Below are 23064 nucleotides of genomic sequence, written 5' to 3' on the forward strand. Positions count from 1 at the left end.
TTAAATTTCATGTTTTTGTATAATATATGATTTTTGTATTCTTTAATTGTTTAAAGATTTTATAATTATATAAAAACTTACTTATTAGTTTAACTATATGAAATATATAATTTAATTATATTAATATTTTTATATTTGTTTGATTAATTATTAATTATGTTAATAAGACTGATTATAATTTTATAAGTGATTATTGTTTAAAATAGATGAATATCTTCATATGGATTCTTAAATTGATTCTAGTTTGATATCTGATTTTTTCTTCATTCATTAGCAAAGTTGTAGAGGAAGATTTGACAAATAAATTTACCACAAATGAAATATTTCGTTCACAGTAATTGAATGGGAAAGAGGAATGACTTGTGATTTAGGATTTGTTGTGGTAATAGTAAGATCTGACATAACTACTGGTGTACGGGGAAGAAAAACGTTCGTCATACTTAAATGTGAAAGAATGAGAAAATATTGAAAATACAAAGTCGATGCGGTGACTAGTATATACGACACTCGTAAATGTGAGTGTCCGTTTAGATTAAAGGGTAAATCATGTTCAAATGGGGACGAATGGATGTTGAAGGTGATGTGTGGACATCACAACCATGAGTTGACTGAAACTTTAGTTGGGCACCCTTATGCTGACAGGTTAAATATGAGTGAGCAGTCATTACTGGTTGATATGACAAAGAGTAAAGTTACACCTGCAAATATTTTATTAACCCTCAAACAAAATAATGATCGAAATGTCACAATAATTAAACAAATCTACAATGCAAGGCAAACATATAAACGATCTTTGGGAGGGTCCAGAACTGAACTACAACAACTTATGATGTTGTTGGACTGGGATAATTACATTCATTGGAATAGGTGTGTCACGATTCAGAGGTTGTTATTGACCTGTTTTGGACACATCCTGATGCGGTAAAATTGTTAAACTCATTTAATGTTGTATTTTTGATGGATTCCACATATAAAACAAACAGATATAGTCTTCCGTTGCTTGAGATTGTGGACATGGCGTCTACAGAGTTAACCTTCTCAGCAACATTTGTTTTCATGTCTATTGAAAGACAGAGTAATTTCACATGGACTTTGGAAAAACTGAAATGTTTATTTCTAAATGACTTTAGGACTACCCTTAGATGTTAAAAATAAACCTTTCAGCTCTTCCAAAGCGCATGTGAAATTTCTCTGCCTTTCAATAAACAAGAAAACAAATGTTGCTGAGAAGGTTAATCCTATAGACGTCATGCCCACAATCTCAAGCAACAAAATTCTATATATGTTTGTTTTATATGTGAAATCCATTAAAAATACAAAATTAAATGAGTTTAACAATTTCACGGCATCAGGATGTGTCCAAAACAGATCAGTAACAACCTCTGAATCGTTGGCACACCTACTCCAATGAATGTACTTATCTCGATCCAACAACATCATATGTTGTAGTTCAGTTCTAACGCTTGCCTTGCATTATTTTGTTTGAGGGTTAATAAAATATTTGCTAGTGTAACTTTACTCTTTGTCATATCAATCATTAATTATCGCTCACTCATATTTAACAAGTCAGCATAAGGGTGTCCAACTAAAGTTTTAGCCAACTCATGGTTATGATGCCCACACATCACCTTCAACACTCATTTGTCCCCATCTGAACATGGTTTACCCTTTAATCTAAATGAGCACTCACATTTACGAGTGTCGTATATACTAATCACCGCATCAATTTTGTATTTCCGATATTTCTCCCTTCCTTCATATTCAAGTATGACAACGAATAGTTATGTCAGATCTTACTATTACAAGAACAAATCCTAAATCATAGGTCATCCCTCTTACCCATTCAATAAGTGCTTCTATGAACGAAATATTTCAAGTTAAATTTATTTGTCCAATCTCACTCTACAGCTTCGCTAATGAACGAAAAGAAATTGAATATCAAACTAGAACCAATTTTGAAAATCCATACGAAGATACTCATCAATTTTAAATAATAATCACCTATAAAATTATAATTAGTCTTATTAAGATAATTAATTATTAATCAAACAAATATAAAAATATTAATATAATTAAATTATATATTTCATATAATTAATCTAATAAGAAATTTTTTATATAATTATAAAATTTTTAAATAATTAAAAAATACAAAAATCATATATAAAAAATATATATTATACAAAAACATTAAATTTAAAACTAATCATAATTATATATAACGTGCAAAATACAAAAATATAAATATAAATATAAAACAATTATATATAACGTGCAAATTTTAAGATTTATTACGTACCTCACGAAGTTCTACCTGCCCCTTTATTTGCACCTTTATCATTGCACCTTCAAGCACCACCATCAAGACTGACCTTTGGTATGCTAGATCAACTTCTTCTGCCACCACATGCAAACTCTCACTAATTACAACACAATGAAACTCCACCACACTCAGATGGAGACATAAATAAAACATGAATGGGAAGATGGAGGGAGAATGGGTGGGGATAAAGGGAACAACAACCAATATATCTTAATAAATAAGGTTAGACTCAAATTCATTTGCAAATTTCTTTTCGTAAAAAATGTGTCTATGGAGGAAAAGTTTCTCTTACCTGTACTTTCGTATCATGTATTAATTTAATTGTACATGAAGCGTCTTTAATATTAGTCATTGATCTATACATGAAAAAGAAATTCCTTTGCAGAGATTGAGAGTTACTTTAAATGTTTGGTTTTACCTGTAGTAAAAGAATCTAAAATGCGTGACGCCAAATTCAATTGAAACTGATCAAAACGTACGTTTGAATGGATTGTCAATCCAAGGTTTGCATATAGGATGAAAAAGAAAAATAATTAGGGTTCCTAGCGTTACTAAAACATAAATATTCCGATGATAAGGAGTTTTTTTTTTTACGTTAAATAAAAACAAATTAAGTAGAAAAATAGTAGAATTCAAAACTGTAAAACATTAACCAAAATCGAGGATGAAAAGCGAAAATAGAGGGAGAAAAAAAGGTCTGATAGATGAATCAGTACCTCCTGGTGAAGAGGAAGCTGGGTTGAACAGCGACAGTATCGACCTTGGTAATGCCGCGGATGTCGCTGATTCCGAGGGAGTGGAGCATTTCGAGGGTTTCCTTGTCGACCTCGATGTGATCGGTGTTGATGGCGGAGACGTCGGGGACGAAGTCCATGCGTCGTTCGCGCTTCTCCTCCTGCAGCTTGAGCGAGATGCCACGAACAGCGCCCTTCTAAATGCGCTTCATGAGATGAGTGGAGAAGCCTGCGATCTTGTTCCGGAGTCTCTTTGAGGGGATGATCGCCACTTCTTCTAGAAGCTTCTTGTTCATGTGGAAGTCCAGCGTCATCCTCGAATAGTAACCGTGACGATTTCTTCACTGTTCTTACGCGGCCCATCTTTCTTCTTCTTCTGTCATTCTATTTTTTTTATACAGTTGAGTTTGGGCTTGAAGCCCAATTGAATCTGACCTAGTTACTACCTTCGTATGGCTATAATATCAAATATATTTTTCGATAATTGAAAATTCGAAAAATGTTAAGAAAATATATTAGTTTATATGTTTTGTTACACTTATTTGAGAAAGTAAATTTGAAATTTATTCCGAATATTATCACCTTTTTCTCTTTCTAGCTTCCATACACCTAAGGATTGTAATCGTTCTCTTTTAGGAGTAATCCTTGATTTCAATACACCTAAACGAAATGTCTCTTTTAGCTGTTTTCTCTCTTCAATATATGGAATTTTATAATTTTAAGGAAATTAAAATATATTGGACTTAAATTACTTTTTCTATAAATTTTTGTTTTTTTAAATATCAAGTTTGAATAGAGTAATTGTAATTTTTAAATGAAATATTTAATTTATCACTATGAGTTTTTTATTATTAAAGTTATTTAATAAATTTAAAATATTAGTTGTTGATATTTTTTAATTATTGTTCGTCAAAATTGTTTCTTATTTAAAGTTCATCACTATTTTTTCAATTGATACTGATAATATTGTTTTTTTTATTCATATCAATTAAGATTACTTTTTACTACTTATTTCAGTTAAAAATCATCAAGGTTATTTCTCTTATCTCCTTGGTCAACTGTATTATTTTAACAACTTTTTTATTTCCATTAATATTAGCCCAAAACAGTATTAGTTAAGATTGGCTCAAAGAAATTATAAAAAATAATAAATTGTAACCAATTTTGGACATAAAATAAATTTGGTGACTATGATTGAAAAAATCCTAACTAATTTTTTTTCCGAAGATACTTTGTCATTTTTTTTCTCCTCCTAACAAAAATTTTGACCAAAATCCAAATATCATCACAATTCAGCAGACATATGTCAATTTACCACTTGGACATCGAAAACAAAACCATTTAAAAAGTTCTTTAAAAATATTAAGAAAGATGACAAAAAAACTACATATCCATTAACTTTTGCAAAGTTTCAACATTGTTCCTCTTAGAGTAACTCAAGAATCTTGTGAAGATTGGACAAAAATATTGAACTGATTGTATTATATTATATTAAAAATAATTGAATATTTTTACTATAACTTAAATATATTGTTTTATGATTCAGTTTTTAAAAACTGAACTTAATAAATTTTTGGTTAAGTTAACTGTCTTAAGAAATATCTTAAAACCAATTCATTGAAATATATTTTATCGTGTATTTACACTTTAGAATTTATGTAGATTCAAATATAAATAAAAACAAATAATTTTAAACTGATTAAGAAAATAAATTGACACGATTTTATTTTATTTTTTAATTAAAAAGTAATTCATTTAGTGTCTCGAAATAAATGTCTTATAAGAAGAAAAAACAAGTGTTATTTTATATTTTCAATGTAATTATTTATTTATTTATACATCTAACAATACTATCCAAGAAGAAAACATCTATAAATAAATTAATTACAATTTCATTATTTTTTTTAAATTGCTATCTTTGAAGCATTACGTCAGCAGTAATAGCATCGTGGTGGCAAGCAAGCAGACCTGTGCCACTATCTTTACTATCCGTGATTTTAAAAAATCATTTATTCATAAATATTTATGGAAGAAAAATAAAATAAAAGTTTTTTTTTTTTAAACTATATATAATTTATATCTTAAAAGTTAATGAGATTAGATTTTACAAACAAATATATACATAAACTAATTAATTTATATATTCAGGTAGTTTTTTTTTTTCTTAATGAGAGTATTTTTCTTTTAAAAAAGTAAAAATAGTATAGTAATTAAAATTAGTGTAGTTTACAATTCAATTAGTAGTTTAGTTCAATTTATATTATAATTTAGTGTAATTTACAATTCACCTAGTAGTTCAGTTCAGTTTATATCATAGTTTAATACAATTTAGTACAATACACTTTAATTTGATAAAAAAAAAAACAATTTCTCTAAACTATTTTAGATTTCAGTTTAAACAAATTAATTTTTAGTTTAGTAAAGTTTTTAACAATACAATATAGTACAGTTCCATTTGTCCGCCCCTACTCTTCCCACCACTAATTGATGAAGCTATACCTTACATAACATTCAATTCGAAAATCTTTCGGGTCATTGCTCAATCGTCCCATTTGCTCTTATTTGTGGTTTATAATTTGTTGTGTTTGTGGTGTAGAGTGATTGTAGAGGAAGCCTCGTGTCGTCGGTGGTGGTGGAGGGAGTTTACGATCCTGTGGTGTGGTCCCGTGAAGGAAGCAGAAAAAGATACTCGCGTGAATGACTCCAAACAACTGCATAATGTTTAAATAGCATGTTATTAGATTTCAAAATCTGTTAAATATAAAAATTGATTTCAAAATCTGTTAAAAGATAAAAATTAATTTCGAAATATGCTGAGATCTTGTATAAATTTCAAAATTTGTGGAGATTTTCAACAAATTTCAAACCCTTTTCCCTTTCCATATTTAAACAAATGTTCATACATTCAATAACTACAATTTCAAACACTTTCATATGATTAAAATAATTAAACACAACAAATTACCTCTCTCAAAGGTGCTGAATGGGATGTTGGACAGGAATTTGGGCACAACAACAAATAAATACTCCACAACAATGTGCAATGGCAGATATCAAAGATTAAGAGAGAATAAGTGATTACAAGAGCGAGAGAGAGAAGAGAGATGCAGCATAGTAAAAAAAAAACAAAAGGAGAGATATAGGGGCGCAAAGGAAAAGAGAAAGAAAAGGATTAGAGTTTTTGAAAAAAAAAGTAAAAAAAGTGATTTTAAAGGTAAATTGTTTTTTGACAGAGGCTAATTATGAGATTTTAATGAAATGTGGAGATTGAAGGAAGAATTTGGTAGAGGTACAAGGAGAAAAGTGCTATCAGGCCACACAGCAAGAAAGCCTTTCTATACCGGGTTTCTTAAACCCAACAAATGAGTCCAAAATAGTTTGGGCGTTGCTCCCTATACCTTCACCATTGCTTCCAATACCTCCCCAAATCTATCCAAAAATATTTTAATTACAAAAATATCCATTTTTATAACGGATGTGGATATCCAGTTCGGCTTGAACGGATATCGACATCCACACAAACCAACACAACAAATAATTCCAAATTTCTTCAGAATGTCGATAAATGTAGCCTGCAAAAGAGTAAAAATAAACTCTCAATTTTAGAGAGAAATAAAAAGAATATTCAGCAAAAGAGACTAAAATACAACACTGCCATTGTATTGTTCATGGCTATATACAGTGTCCTTTTATAGCAATACATGGTCTGCATAAATGACAAAGAAATGCATTCTAGAAATAGCATCATAACTGCAACATTCAATATTAAATCTAAGAATTCTTCAAATTCCACTCCCAATACAAAGGACATGGAATGCTGCCACATTCCTTCCTGCCAAGCGTATAATGAACACTTTTAATCATCCATCTAGGTGACTTGACAAATTGTGCCAATCAAAAGTATCAACTACTAGGTCAAGCGAAATCTATCCATAAATTGAAGGAAAGGTAAGTATATATCTTAATTGGTCTAGTAGCATTGACAGAGAAAAGGCAAAAAGGTCGTAGCTTAGGATTTTGGTCAAAGATTTTGCGCTTGAATTTGAACAGTTCACCTAAGATGGAACTGAACACGGGTTGTCCATTGAAACTTGGAAGAAACTTGAAAGACTACAGTGGACATGGAGGTATAATTAGAGATCCAGCTTTTTACTCCTGCTAGCAGTCCTGAACAAGGGTCACTACCACTGACTGTAACTGATGTTGGAACATCATCAATATCAAGCTCAGATCCTTCTACTTCCCCATTTTTTTCACTCCAACAACTATGAGAGACAAAGGATAGGTTTCACCTTCGTTCACGAGGGACTGACAAACCTAGAGGATATTGAGTCTGACTCTGAGAGCAAAAAGCTTAGCATGTCGTCCAAGAGTTCATATTTTCAGCCATGGATTACGAATGTGATTTGCATGGATGGTGATTTCTCAAAGCATGAACAAAACGTGCAAAGATCCAGCGACAAGGAAAGAAAACTAGGTCTATGGGTCAACTGATGTCGATATCCGTGTGCGGACGTGGACATCCGTTTTGCTGAAGGGTAAAAGAGGAATGGAGAGATACAGGAATCAATGTGGGGGGTGCAGGGAATAATGCCCAAATAGTTTTAGGATTATACAAGAAAGGGTATATCAATCAAGACACTAATTTAGTGATTATTTATGTAAATATAACTAATGCCTGAATTATTACAATTTACTTTAGCGATAAAACAAACCAGAAAAATAACCCAACGTTGATAAAAAGAATATCTAAGATAATTAGTTAAAATTGAAATTTTTTTCTTGGTTTAATTTTCTCCTAGAATTTATTGATGGATAAAGAGTTCTTTGTTAATGTCCATTGTTATTTTATTTGCTTTTTGGATAAAAAAATATTAAATTAAAATATTAAAATAATAGTAAAATATTTCATATTTTTTATATATAATAAAATCAATAGATAATGTTTGTATATAATAAAACTAATATTTTATATTTTTCAAACTATTTTATTGAAAAATTATTATTATTTAAAAAAAAATAGATAGTGTCTATTTAAAAAAACATTATCTATTAGTGTTTAATAATAAATAATGCTTATTTAAAAAAAACGATATTTATCAATGTCTGAAAATAAGTATTATCTATGTCAAACACCAATAAATAATGTTGTTTGTAGAAGCATTATCTATTTATAGATAGTGTTTAAAAAATGTTATCTATGATAACAAAAAAACGCTATCTATGTACTTTTTTGTAGTAGTGGACTTTGAGATTAGTTTAAATAAATTCTTTTCAAGTGTTATTCAGAATATTTACTGCAGTGTATTAATGTAAATTCCCTTTTAATAAATAATCGTTTGATATAGGAAGCTTTTGTATTTGAAATGAAAATACTATTGTAGGTTTTTATATGAGAAGCATTGAGAGAAGCGTTGAGAGAGATAAAATAATAATTGCATTGATATTTTTTATACTGGTTCATTCCAATTAAGCTACATCTAGTCTCTTTTAACCTTAGAGTGTTCCACTATAATCTTCAACAAGATTACAACTGAGCGTTCTTACCACTACAAATATCCCTAGAGAATCCTAATATCAACCTGATACGCTGCCTAGTTAAGTTTCACCCACTTTTGGTTGCGTAGTATTCTTTACCATGTACGGTATCCTAGACGCTCATGGAATCCACTTGATACACCAACTAATTGAGTTTCACCCAGTCTTGGTTTCCACTAGACAATCTTGGTACCAAACTGATAACCTGCCTAGTAATCCTTAACTCTCTTGAGTAATACAACAATTATTTTAATTCTCTTCAGAATTTGCAATCAACTGATTGCTTACAAGTCATTAGACCACAATTACTTTCACAAAGAGGATATATGTTTAATATGATATTGTTTACAGACTCAATAGGTGTTTCTCTCTTTTCTTTCTACAAATAGTAAGATAATATTACAATGAAGCTTGAGAGTGTTTCTCGACTTTTGCCTTTTCTCTTCTCAAATATTCTCTTTTTGATCTTGAGCTCTTTTGTGCTTTTTCTTTTTCACAATGTTGATATTCTCTTTTTAAGCTTTTCTTTTATTCTTTCTTCAAATCTTCTCCTATTTAAAAAGGCTTCTCAAAAGATATCCATTAGACTTGAGCTTTTACGTTGAATCTTGTGTCTTTTTTGTCTTGTCGTGTGAAGTAGTCGTTGGTTAAAATCAACTTGTTAGAGTAGGCTTGCTTTTTCAGTAATTTTCTAGAAGTAGGTTGTACTATTTTCTTTGCATGACTCTGACGGTGAGAACATTCCATGAATGTCTTCTTTTTCTCTAACGTGTACTTTTGATATATTTCAAATAGAGCAGGTGGATGCATGTAGTAGGTGATCTGTATAGAATAAAGTAGATGTGCATGCAACAAATATGTCTTTTTATCACTTTTGTTGTTTTTTAATTTTGAGCATTCAATTACATTTAATACCTTTCTAGAACAACAAAGTGTTTTTTACTGTTTAAATAGTGTTTTATCATTTAAGTTTTTCTATAAGATACCAAGGGTTGAATAAGAACTTCATCATTAGACAAAGTGTAGGGTTTAGCTCATGGTATCATTTAGTCTATTGTAAACGCTTTGATGTTCTGCTTTCTTCAGGTAGAGCATTTAGCAAGTTTGCCTTCTTCATGTTTTTGGAATATTACTTGAGACTCTTAAGGCTTTACCAAAAGCATTGTCTCAACACTTTAATATCCATATTTGTTTGAGAGTTTAACTGATTATTGTTTGGTACAATGTAGCTTTTGCATTTAGCATAACTCTCATAGACGCTTTAATTTGGGAATCGTTTGATGTTGCGTCTTGGTCAGGTTTAAGTGTTTTTCTAAGGTTTTTCCTATGTTACTAGATAATTAAAGATTTTGAGCCTAACACTTATGTTTATGCTATCTTTATATTTTAGTCATAACATCTTCAACTTCTCACTTTGTTTAATGTTATTTTGTTAAACTTCAAAACATGTAAGAGTGTGTAGTTAAGTCTTAGAGAAGATTTTATCTAATAGTTATAGGTGAAGCGAGAGGATAGAAAATTATAAATTTGGTAAGAAATTTCCTAAAGCCCTCTGTCCATGTCACTATTCCACATTTTCTTCGCCACCACCCTATTCCTCATCCCTCAAACCTAACCCTAAACCCAAACCTCGTATCCCTCACTACCAACATTGGCCTCTCCTTCGCTCTCTTATCCTTTTCCGTGGTGTCCATTAATTGTGACGTGAGCCTCCAAAACCCCATCCTCTTCCTAGGCCTCAAGAATTATGTCAATTATACCATCATTGAGGTTCAAAACAATGATTATCACTTAGACCAAGCCTTTGTGAACAAACTCTTTTGCATCTCGAAGCCTTGCTCCAAGCTCGTCCTCGACTTCAACACAAGGCCCTCAAGTGGTGGTGAGTCTATTGTTTGAGAAGATACTCTTTTTTATTTTGTAAGCTTTCACTATTTGCATATACACCTTTTCTGTGATAATTTTTCTTGTCAGAGTGATTTATTTTTCAACTTAAAATAGTTCAAATGAAGTCTTAAGACAATTATATGTAATGGATTTCAGTTTTGACACCTTACATTGGATTTTGGAAATCATGCCAAGCTGTTCAACATTCCAAGAGTTTATGGAGTCATGGTTGGTGTGGTTTAACATGTGTTTATTGCCATATTTTGCCTTGGTAGTAAAACATTGAATCGTTTTTCTTACACTATTATACTTTATGAATTGCTTATGTATGGTCATTGGCACATTGGAGTAATTTATTGCTTGATTACTTTGTACATTGATATATTGTTTGATTACCTTGATTTTTGAATGTTTGCTTTGGAATTGGGCTTAATTAGCCCTATCCACCTTGTAAGACCCGAGAAATTGTATAGATTGTGGTATAAATTAATAAATTGAAATGTTGGTTACTAATAAAGTAAGATTTATACGAGAACCATGTAATTGATTAGATAGAGTTGGTTGTGGTGCGTACAAGTCTTACATGGTGAGATTATCAATGAAGAATGACTTGGCTTAGTGGTAAGGATGGTGTGTGGCTCGAGGTCTTGCCTTCGAACCGTAGAGAGTCCAAAACAGGAATTTATTTCTTTTTAGCTAACCAATAAACCTTGGGCTTTATTTCGTTTTCATTCTTTCCTTTGTACGTTATTTTTTTCATTTTATTTATTTGCAAACCACGAACCTTAGGTGATGAGAAATGGTAGCGAGAGCTACGACATGAAAATAAGGAGGAAAGGGGATTAAACCGCCCTATTGTAACGTGGGGGGAGAGGAACCTTGGGAATGTTTTAAAAGTGGGGTGTGAGGGCTAGAAAGGGGGGAAGATGGAGTTTGGTTGTAGGGTTTTTGAGTGGCTGGAAAACACAAGGGTGGGGATGCGAAGGATAGGGGCCAACCGAGGAGAAGTGGAGGTGGAGCGAAAGACATTGAGAAATCGTGAGAAGGGTTTTAATTTGTGGGATTCTCGGTCAGGTATGGGGAGCTACCTCTGATTTTGTTTGATTGCTTTTATTTGATAAAATTGTGTGTTTGGGGAAGGAAATCAAAGCGATGATGTTTGGTTCAGCCCAAGGTATCGAAGGATGTGGGAAGCTAATATTATAGGTTTCGTTTGTCTTGCAAGTGTGTGATGCATTATTTGATTTCTATCATAATCATGATTAAAGATGCTACTCTGCTTGATGGTCGTTATGATACTGTTAAAATTTGTTGTTTGGTTTTGATGAATGAGTTTTCATTGATTGAGTATTCTGATATGAAGTGGAACCATTCCTTGTCTCGATGGTATGGGGTTTTCGTAATGCCTCGTTTGTTGTTATGTTTTAGGTAGGATATACTCGATGGGTGATTAATAATGGATTAATGATACTCTATCCAATTGCATGTGATATGAATTATAACAGTTGTTTATTTGGTATAATATCATCTTAGCATGAATGTTGACTTTTATAATCTGTAGTGACTGAAATGTGTTTGGATATAATTATGGTGTTGTAGTAATTCTATTTGAAACTTTAATAATTGGTGAAGTGTTTTGTATATTATAAAATAGTAAATTGATAGTTTAAATAATGAACTATTTTGTGTTTCAAGCTGCACACTTGAAATACTTAATTTACTTGAATCATGTATATAATGTATTGAAAACGTTGGAATTGAGTAGCTGTTGAGACTTGGTATAATAAAGTATAATGTGTGAGAATATATTGATGGAGGTATGTGTGAATATATGCTAAAGATATGTCTAACTAATTACTAGCTACATTATTAAGAGAAATTAAGACTACTTTAAAAGCAAGAGTTGATAGGGTATATTTACTATTGTGTTGTAAATGCTTGAGTGACTGTAGGCTATGTATGTGTTTGTCTAGTGATGCTTATACTGGTTTTGGTCTTTGTTTTGATTGGTTTTAACAAGAGCTTAAGGTATGCAATATTTGATGGTATAGGTTAAAGAGAGCAAAATAACTTAGGGGATTATAATATTATATGCTTGAAGTCATGCGTTAAAGTTAAATGTTGAAGGTTTGTCGTTATGTGAGTTCAAATATGGGAAATGGATGCTTGGAAATTGGAAATTTTTGGGAGATATATTGAAATGGTTTTGCAGGACTGGGTTGTTTTAAATATGGAATATTGTGTGATGTATAAATGCTTGAGTAAATTGAACTTAATGGTATACATTGGTTGTTTTGTGTTTAGATCTAATTAGAACATAAAGAACGAGTTAAATGAAGTTTCTTTTTAGTCTTGGAATGTTTGGTTTGGTCGTTGACAATAAGAATAAAGTGGGTAAAGTTAAAAAGTGAATTTGGAATAATTAGTTATTGGGGTTTGTTTTATACATATGTTTTAAATGTTAGCTCACCCATACATTTGTTTGTGTTGTCCAGCGTGTGTGCAAGTGCAGCGATCGTGTAATGTGTGTTATACAGAAGTACAAATAAGAATGCAGATGATTTTGGTGTTATGAGATTGACGAGAGAGGGGATTTGTAACTGCGAGAGAAATTTCTTAAAGTTTTATTTAATGTATGCAAAGGATTAGAGAATTGGCTCAAACTATTTCTTTTCGTGTTGTATTTTTGTTACAGAATATTTAAAGTTGTATTAAGTCTTTTGGTAATAAAGTTTTCAATTTATTTTCGACTCAAGGAAATTTTAAATTTTTGTTTTGTTTTCGTGACATCCAAACTATGGGTGTTACACACCTTGAATTTCAAAGTATGGGTTGAAATTGTATTTGTAATTCAACTTGAGAGTTAAATTTGACACCTCAAGCCATCCTCGATTTGCAATTTTAATTTTATTTGGATTTAGAATTAAATTGCATTAATAGGTGTTTCATTGAAATATTTAAAGTGAGTTGGAATTTAGTTTTATTAAAATCAACCATGTTTTTAACTTGAATTGGATTTGTAAATCTAAATATTGATGATTTTACTTAAGTACTGGATGTAATTAGGAACGACAAAAATACTCGTTCTTGTGGGTATTTGTGGATAAAATATGTGATAGATAGTTATTTGCAAAAAATTAAAATTTAAAATTTAAAATAAAAATTAATTTATATTGTATTAAGTTAAATTTAATTAAAACTAAATTTAATTTATATTTTATAAGGTTAAATTTAATTAGAATTACATTTTAATTTATATTTAATTTAATTTATATTATGTTTATATTTTTTTCTAATTTTATTTAGAATTTATTTTAAAAATTTATAAAAGATGTTTTTTTTTTTTAATATTTACGGATATCCACGGATATTTGTGAGTTTTAAAATACATGTAGATATTTTTAATATTAGATATCCAACATGTAGCGAGTGATTATTTTTTTGTTATGGATCGGGTATAGGGATGACAAAAAAAATCGCGACCGTGAGTATGTGCAGATAGAATGTATTTGGGTGTTGCTCCCTACATCTCCCCAAGTGGGACCTGTACCTCCCCATTAATTTAATTTATTTAAAAAATATTCTACATCTCCCCACTATTTTCTTTATTCCAAAAATACCCTACACCTCCCCACTATCCTTGACAATCTTTCTCTTTCTCTCTCTACATTAATGGACCATTTACGTGGTTCAGATTTGAATTTGTAACATACTACAAAATATAAAATTCAGAGGAAATTTCAATTTCTACCATCTCCATTTTATAAAATTAAAAGTTAGATGCAAATACAAAATAATAAACATAATAATATTAATAGTAAATAATGATAATAAACATAATAATATTAATAGTAAATAATGATATATTATTATTATTATTATTATTATTATATACTAACTTTATAATGACGAAAGAACTAAATAAATTCTAAATCTTTAACAAATAANTATTTAATAATATTTTTATATTATTTATCTAATAAATTAAAACATAATATAATGTTAAAAATTATAGATATTATATATATAAAAAAAAAGATACATGTATATAAACATTTTTCTAGAAATTTAGAATAAAATTTTACCATTTATTAAGTAATTTAAAAAGAAAAAATATATTCAACAAGGAAAATAAGATTGAATCAAACTTATTTAAGAAAATATATCTAACTTCAAATTTAAGTCATGTAAATGCTCCATTAATGAGCCATGTAAATGCTCCATTAATGTAGAGAGAGAAAGAGAAAGATTGTTAAGGATAGTGGGGAGGTGTAGGGTATTTTTGGAATAAAAGAAAATAGTGGGGAGGTGTAGAATATTTTTGAAATAAATTAAATTAATGGGGAGGTACAGGTCCCACTTGGGGAGGTATAGGGAGCAACACCCAATGTATTTTAATACTTGTTTATAAACGGATCAGGTACAAGTATTATATTACCCGATCCACGGATACTCGTTACCCGCGGAAAATAAAAATAATAATTTAATTTATATTTTATTTAGTTGATTTAATTTAAAATAAAATTAATTTATATTTTATTAGATTAAATTTAATCAAAATAAATTTTTTATTTTTATTTAATTTATATTAAATTATATATATATTTATTGTAATTTTAATTTTAAAAATATATAAAATATTTTTAATATTTGAAAATATATGCATGTTTTAAGATATCCATAAATTTATTTAAAACGGATACCTGTATGGGTAGTGACGGGTTGCGAATTCTCATAACTATTCCTAATAAGATAATAAATAGATACTATCTATGTTGGATCTAATCCATTATCATCTCTACATGCAACCCATGTTAGGTCAACATTTTCAATTTTTTTATTAAAAAGGCTTTGCCAGGCAAAGATCCAAAGCTTTTTTTTTTTTAAAAATTAACTTTATAAACCGTGGGCTAAATCAATGTACTATAATTAATTATAAGATTTTAAATTTTTTATATTGATGGTAACTTTAATCAATATAAAATGAAAATTTTCTATATTAATTCTTGATATAGAAAATTCAATTCTTACTGATTCCATATTATAGAAAACTTTTTTTTAATGTATTTAAAATGACATTTATGCACCATGAAAACCTTCACACTTGAACCTGCATCTATAATACGCAACGTTGTTCAACAACACCACACAATGTTCTCTCCAAAATTTCTTTCATGGTACTAAAACCATCTTTACAACACCTTTTGTGATGGAAACATCATTGTTGTAATGACAACACCAAATTCAACCTACATTCTCATATAAGATAAAGTTTGCCTATTATCATAATTTTAATTGGGATTTGTAAGTCAATTTCTATATGCTTTAGACAATCTTACAAATTCATAAAAAAAAAAAAAATTGTGTCGGACTGATGAAACTTTTTATCTTGCATCGTCTGAAGCTTGAATAAAATGTAGACAATTTAATTCTTGATAATTTTTGATGACTATATGATTATTTATCTTTATCCATCAAAATAATATTGTTATGATAAAAACACAAGAATCAATTTTTTTTAGAGAGTAATGACTTAGCTTATAGAATGTTAATACATTGAACTAAGGCTTATGGAATTTAAATATTGATAGACTTACTATCGCCGTTACTGTGGAATTTTGTATTGATTACTGATAAATATTTCGTTAAAATGTTAATTTGTAATCTAATAGAGTATATGTAGTAATTATATTTTTAATACAATTGGCAATAGTTAAAACCGATAAATTATAAACCATTACTTTTACCAATTTAACAAAATGGAATTTTATATACAAATATTGATTTAATTATCACCCCAAAAACCTAAAAGGAGAGAATAATGCTAAATTGCCCACAGAATTATCAAGTCGTCGTCAGAGAGAAAAAAAAATAGTATCGATCGCTTCCGATGTCTTGCTTTGAAATTATTCCGGAGATAGCGGTTATTAATACTGGCAGTCCCACACAATTGAGAAATCATTGAGAAATCTGATATGAATGAAAATTATTGAGTAATTATTTTTATAAAATAATTTGAAACATTTGAAAAAATATATTTTATAATTGTTTTAAACAAGATTAGAAATCTAAAAGAACACTATAATTATTTTAATTTATAAAATTTTAAATTTCATTTAAAAAAAATAAGAGTATGAAGTTATTTATACTATCTTCTTCCTTACCTTTATAGCTCTTATTTATGTATTTTCTTTTCATCTAGACAATTAGTGATTCATTTACTTTATAGACAAGTATAAAGGTAATAGATATAGATGGGGACACTTTTGTGGAATTCAAAATGTATTGTTTTTTTGCTGATAGAAAAATAAGTAGTTTTATTTAAATGAACATGTGACATGACCCAGACTCAAGTAATTGTTATATTGTATTTTATCAGTAAAAAAAAAAAACTATAACTATAAAAGAACTCTTGAGATGTTCTAATCTATTTATACATTATCAACAAGAAGAAAGTTTGTTATATTTCTTTAGTGCATATTCTTTGTCCCACCTACACTAAATACAAACACAATATCGAAAATATTTTGTTTAGAATTATTTTTAACGAGTGTTTTTTAATTGAAAAGTCAGAAAAAAAATATAATCAACAATGTAAAAAAGTTATTTTAATTAATATCGATAAAATAATTATGATTATTATAGAACATAACTTTTAAATATGTTTTTTAAGGCTAGATATATTTTATGAAGATCTTTACAATCTTTTCACGTATATTCCAAACTCTAAACTCACATTTTCATGCCGAGATGTCATAGGTTTTTGTTTCTCCAAAGCCGAATGGGATGTAAGACATTCTAATGTTCAAATCAGTCAAGTATTTTAGATAGTATTAAGTGTTGTAAAATGTAACATAATTAATTTATCTTGTGTATGTTCTATTTATACCATGCTTATGTGCTTTTACCTAAATGAACTTGATACACGTAGTTAATTTCCTTGATTAATTTTGCCACTATGCAATATGGTTTAGCCATTGGCTTAACTTAATCACATTTTGTCACTATAAATGATCTGGTTAATATGATGTCGCTTTAGTTGGGTATACTTAGGCTGAGTACATCTTGAGTACATCTTAGTCCAGGTAGTCAAGATGTAATCAAACATGTATAGTGCACTAACCCCCTAAACTTAATATGATATATGTTCGAGTCTTTATGCTACTAAATTGATGTTAGTCTCAATTTGGCCGTATGTGCAAAGAAAATTTGTATTCCTTTGACCATTCCATCCTATAAGTATAATATCCCTCCCAGTATCGAAGAGCGTAACAATGAAGAGGTTTTAATTGATGGGTGCCAAACCTATGGAGATTGATGTGACATTGAAAAGTTTAACCATTGTTACCCTTCGTCGTTAGATGAAAATAGATCTAACAATTGAGATATAAAAGGTGGGAGACGAAAAAACACTAAGCCTTTGCTATAAATAGGAGACACATTTGTCTCATTTGAGAACTTTACTTTCCAAAGCTTGCTTTTACTGCTGGTATCTTTTCAAAGAGTTTACAACTTTCTTGTGACGTGTTAACAAGTATGTCTTCTAATAGTTCCAATATATGTTCTACTGGTAAATGGTTGGGTAGAACGATAATGGGTTTATGTCATCTTTAAGTGCCTCATCCTCTAAAGCTTGAGAGGTGATTATAGAAACCCGTGAGGAACCTAAGTCTAAGGTAGCTAAGTGATAACTCTCCACTTTTTCGTCTTTTTCTGTTCTTGGAAGTCCTTTTTAGTTCCTTTTAGTTCTTAGGTTTTTAGAATTAAGATAGTTTTGAGTTTTTGTTTTAAATCTTAAGTTTTGTGAAAAGTTGCTTAAAAAGGTGTTTTTAGTAGTTTTTTTTTTTGTTTAAACCCTTTTTTGGTCCCTAAGTTAAGTTCTGATGTTCAGTTTAGTCCTCACTTTTAATAAAATGTCCATCTCTTTTAAAAAGAAAAAAAAATCATATTTGAAAAAAAATGTTTTTGCTTTCTCAGCCACAACATTGGCCTCAATCTTTCACCTCAACCGGGCGTTTTCCTCCTTCAGGGCATCCATCTCCTCATTGCTTCTCTTAAGGAAATCCATAAACTCCTACTGCATCCTTGCTTGATTTTCCAAGATTGTAGCGATGTTGGCCACAGAAGGGTCGACTTCTCCAGTAGCTCTCGTTCTTGTGGAAACCATACTTGCGAACTCCACTTCTTGTCATAGCTAACTTCTCTTCATAGAATACCAATAGGCCTCATAGTGGGCACCAATTCTTCTTGCAAAACCGAAAGTACCCTGCAAAGTCTCTTTCTACTCCACAAACTCTTCACTATCCAATACTCATCCTTCAAGCCCTTTCGTCCTCTACCCAATGGAGGGGTGCTTGCAAAAGATCTTCCAACACTCAAGTTAGTACTTGGTCAAAGATTCTGGTCAAATTTGGATTAATGCATAAAGTGAAATCAAAGTACGATTAAAATAATATTTATAGGTATATTTTGTTAATCATGGCCCCTCATATGAAAGGGCCACAACTATAGGCTTATTGGTCAGCTTACTTGTGAGCACCTTCACCTGTTTCTTGGCTAAGTCACCCAATGTCAGAGTGTCTCCGGCAGGCACAAAAAGGTACCGATAGGCGGTACCCTAACTCAATGACCAACTTGGTTATCAAAGAATAAATGCAGGCTTTGGCATGGGAAGCGGAGTACTCGCTACCCGATATTCAGTACCAGCTAGTGATAATTGATCTTACCCATTTTGAAGTACAGTCCTTGATATTCGGCTAGGTGATCCATCTTTTATATAGTACCTGGTAGTCGATCTATCAGTTATATTGTCAGCTACATATAGTACAATCTTAATGATAATTTCTATTTGTTGTTGGGGATGATGTAACCTTGTAAACTCTCATGTATTTGAATTGATTCTCATCTCCAAATGATTTTTCATTAATTGTTAGAGTAATTCATCTGTTTCAATGCTTGCTGTGTTTAACTCATTCATTAGCATGATTTATGAATTGCACGAGTGCCGGGAGGTTGCTTGCAATTTAGGTTCTTGTTGAATTACTCCTAAGAGTAATATTTCTCAGGGATGAGGGTATAAGTCTTGTTCATCTTAATCTCTTGATCTTTACATCTTATTATTAAGAATGCTAGGAATTGTATGAACTGGTAATTTGGGACAGGCTTATTCATCGAGGGGTCGAGTTTAGGTAATTTTATGAGTGACGTTGGCATTAATGCATAAAGAAGAATTCTTATATACATGAGAGGGAATTTGGCGAAATCTAACCCCAACAACATACCCATCTCATATTAATCAACATTCGTTCATCTCTGTGCTCCTTTGTTATTGATCAATTGCATTCATATTTAATTTTATGTTTTTGCATCCAAACCCAATGATCTCTTTTTATTTTATTTAAGTCTTAATTAATCTTGCTATCACAAGACTGTTTAGCACCGAGAGTCCTCTGGGATACGATACTTGGTCTTACCATTTTATATTACTTGTGTGACTTGGTACACTTACCGAAATAGTCCAATAGCTACAAGTTGCAGGGATCAAGGATGAGGGTTGACTATCACACCTACCTGATTGTTTGCAAATCAAACGGACCAGGAAAACACAGATGTTTATAGACTGCATGAGATATCTAGGAAGATACAAGAAGGAAAAAGGATTTCTGCACAGGTGGTTGGATAAAGAAGAGAAAATCATTTCTTACATAATTGGTCATATCTTAATTCCTAGAAGACCAAATCTTATAAAATTGACTTCAGAGGATGTATATCTTCTGAATGCTATTATGCTCAAAATATCAACAAATTGGGTAGCTGTCTTCAAATGGCATAACATTGATGTTGGTGTCAATGACTGGTGCACACTACCCTATGGTGTGTTCATTAGCAAGGTATTGTCTTTAAAAGGAGTCAATCTCACTGGTGAAAACATAATTACATGCAACAAAGCAAATCAAATTGGAAAAGCAACTCTAACATGTCTTGGTTTAAAGAGAACTTCTTTAGGATGGATTTTCAGTGATGAACAGGACCCTACAATTAAGGGAGGGCAGAATATTAATGGTGTTCCTCTATCATCCCACCATGTGTGTGTTATGATTGACAAGGTTCACACCAAGGCCATAGGAACATTTATAGCCTGGCCTAGAGCATTGATCATGTCACACATTGCTACACAACATGTATAATATTTTTATTATTAATATTTCTATGTTAAATTTAAAAATATTTATTGATCACTTTGAAATTCTTATCTTCAGTTCATACGTCCTCAAAAGCAGTCGATGCATGAGTCAGTCATAAATGAAGATGATGAGATGGATGAAGCGGAGGATGATCCTCTATCAAAGCTTATGAAAAGATTACCCAGGTTGAAGAGAGGACCAATATAAATATACTGGGATTTGAGAGTATTTGGTCTCCCCCCATGTGCCAATATATATCACATTTAATGATGCACTAGAGATCATTGGGGGAGACAGGATGTTGAATATTTCCATCATTCAACTATGGTACATGTAAGATAGTTAATTTTGTCTTCCATATTAGTTTTATTTAGATTCCTAGTTTCTAACAACTTAACTTTGTTGTTTTAGGTACATGGGCACAATCATTATGGACTAAGGTCGGTCTTATCCCTATATGGATTTGTTGAACCTCAGACCATTCAACCTTCTGGTAACACAATTGAAAGCAAACAAAATTATTTGCAAACATGGATGGCTGAGTCAAATAGAGACGTATACCTTGTGCCATACATTGATGGATGTAGGTTGTTTTATGTAAAAGTTCATTAAAGTTTACTTAATTAGTTTACTAACTATTTATGATTCATGATAGGTCTCACTGACAGTTGATGGTCATCATTCCCAGACAATGTAAAATTATAAGGTTTTGTTCGCTGCACATGAAGATGAAAAATGACTTGAGAAACATGCTTCAAGGGTAAGTGTTTCTCGAAAATTGACTTTGAAATTCATGTTGACCTTCAAACTTTATGATAAATATAGTTATATTAATATTACCTTGTGTTTTCAATCTAAATAGAGTTATGGGTAAATCCTGAGGTCAACTAGTTCAAGTTTTGTATCCAAAGGTCGTAAGTCATTTATAGTTCTAATTCATTTTCTATGTTATTGAATGATCTAAATTCTTGACTATTTAGTTTGTCATTTTAGTGTAACAGGTAGCTAGATTCATAGGAATGTAGCTTCTATGTCATGTCTTAGATTAAGACCATCATTCGAGTTGCCATTACAAATGAGTGGAATGAGGTAATGATGCTTACCTTCAATACATTACAAATCAAATTCATCTTTGAACATATATGAAAACATAATGAATCTTTCTTCATTTTGCAGCGCTTCAAGAGTACATCTCCTATACCAGAGGACACAATTAGACAAATAAGACAGGAGTGGACAACTTATCTTCTGCAAATATGGAGCTAGGAAGACTTCTGTTTCTTGTTGAACATTAATTACATTTAGTTTAAGTTTATATTTTGATAGTTTAGGTTTTGGATTGTATTTTAGATTAATTAGAACTTTGTTTAGTTGAAACACACACACACACACACACACACACATATATATATATATATGATAGTATACTGTTCTGGGACAATTTTCTATTTTTCAGATGTGGTTTTATTGCAAAAATAAATTATTTTTAGAAGAAAAAAACACCCAGTAGGCGTTAATTATGGCACTGTCCAACGTCTATAGATGTTTGTTAATGCACAAGCAGACGTCTAATGGATCACAGTGGCCAAACACGTTCCAGGGGCTTAAACTTCGATTTACACCAAGTCAGACGTCTATATAGACGTCTGACCTATGGAGTCCGACGTCTCATTAATGTCACCCATAAAGACGTTGGACCGAGATCAGACGTTAAAAGCCCAAAATAATAGTCGTCTAAAGCCCTTTCTGCACTGGTGAACAATCTTAAGAAATGAACTCAAAGCTTAACTTAACCTTTCAAAATCGGTTCGCCAGGTGAAATTTGCATCCACTATAATTTCATCTTATTTGTATTCGATGTGAGATCTCTAATACACTCCCTCACTGTGTCATATACATAGTATGGAATTAGATATTAGTGAGTAGTCTCATATCAACTAGATAATAAATGGAGTAATTTCACACAAATCTAACTCATTTTGGATACATATTTTCTTGAAAAGGGTTGTTTGTCGAGAAAGATTTAACTCTATGTTACCAAGTAAATACAAACGAGTATGAAAAATATATGCATACACAAGCATGTAAAAAAAAGTTAAAAACATGCGAAAGCCAAACCAGCCGGCCATAAATGGGTATGAATAGGTTAAAACTACTCTATGAAGTTATATATTAGGTTAAGAATTTTCAATAATCTATTCTTTATTTTAAAAGCTAAAGTTTGATGTTATTAAAAGGTGTTTTTAATCTTAAGAAGTTGGCCGGTTAAACTGAAAACATGTTTTATTATCTTCATTTTCAATTTTACTTTTGTTGACTCGTTTAAAGTCTAAAATCTTGTAAAAAACATTGACTTACTAACCTGTTTAAAAGCCGTTTAAGATAGTTAAATACATGC

General features: G+C 30.6%; 1 pseudogene; it reads right to left on the reverse strand.

The window, feature by feature from the left end:
* Positions 1 to 3032: 3032 nt before the first annotated feature.
* On the reverse strand, positions 3033 to 3420 carry LOC106766021 (annotated as a pseudogene).
* Between the last annotated feature and the right edge of the window lie 19644 nt (positions 3421 to 23064).

Source organism: Vigna radiata, chromosome 7, assembly GCF_000741045.1.
Source record: "Vigna radiata var. radiata cultivar VC1973A chromosome 7, Vradiata_ver6, whole genome shotgun sequence".
NCBI classification, from domain to species: Eukaryota; Viridiplantae; Streptophyta; class Magnoliopsida; order Fabales; family Fabaceae; genus Vigna; species Vigna radiata.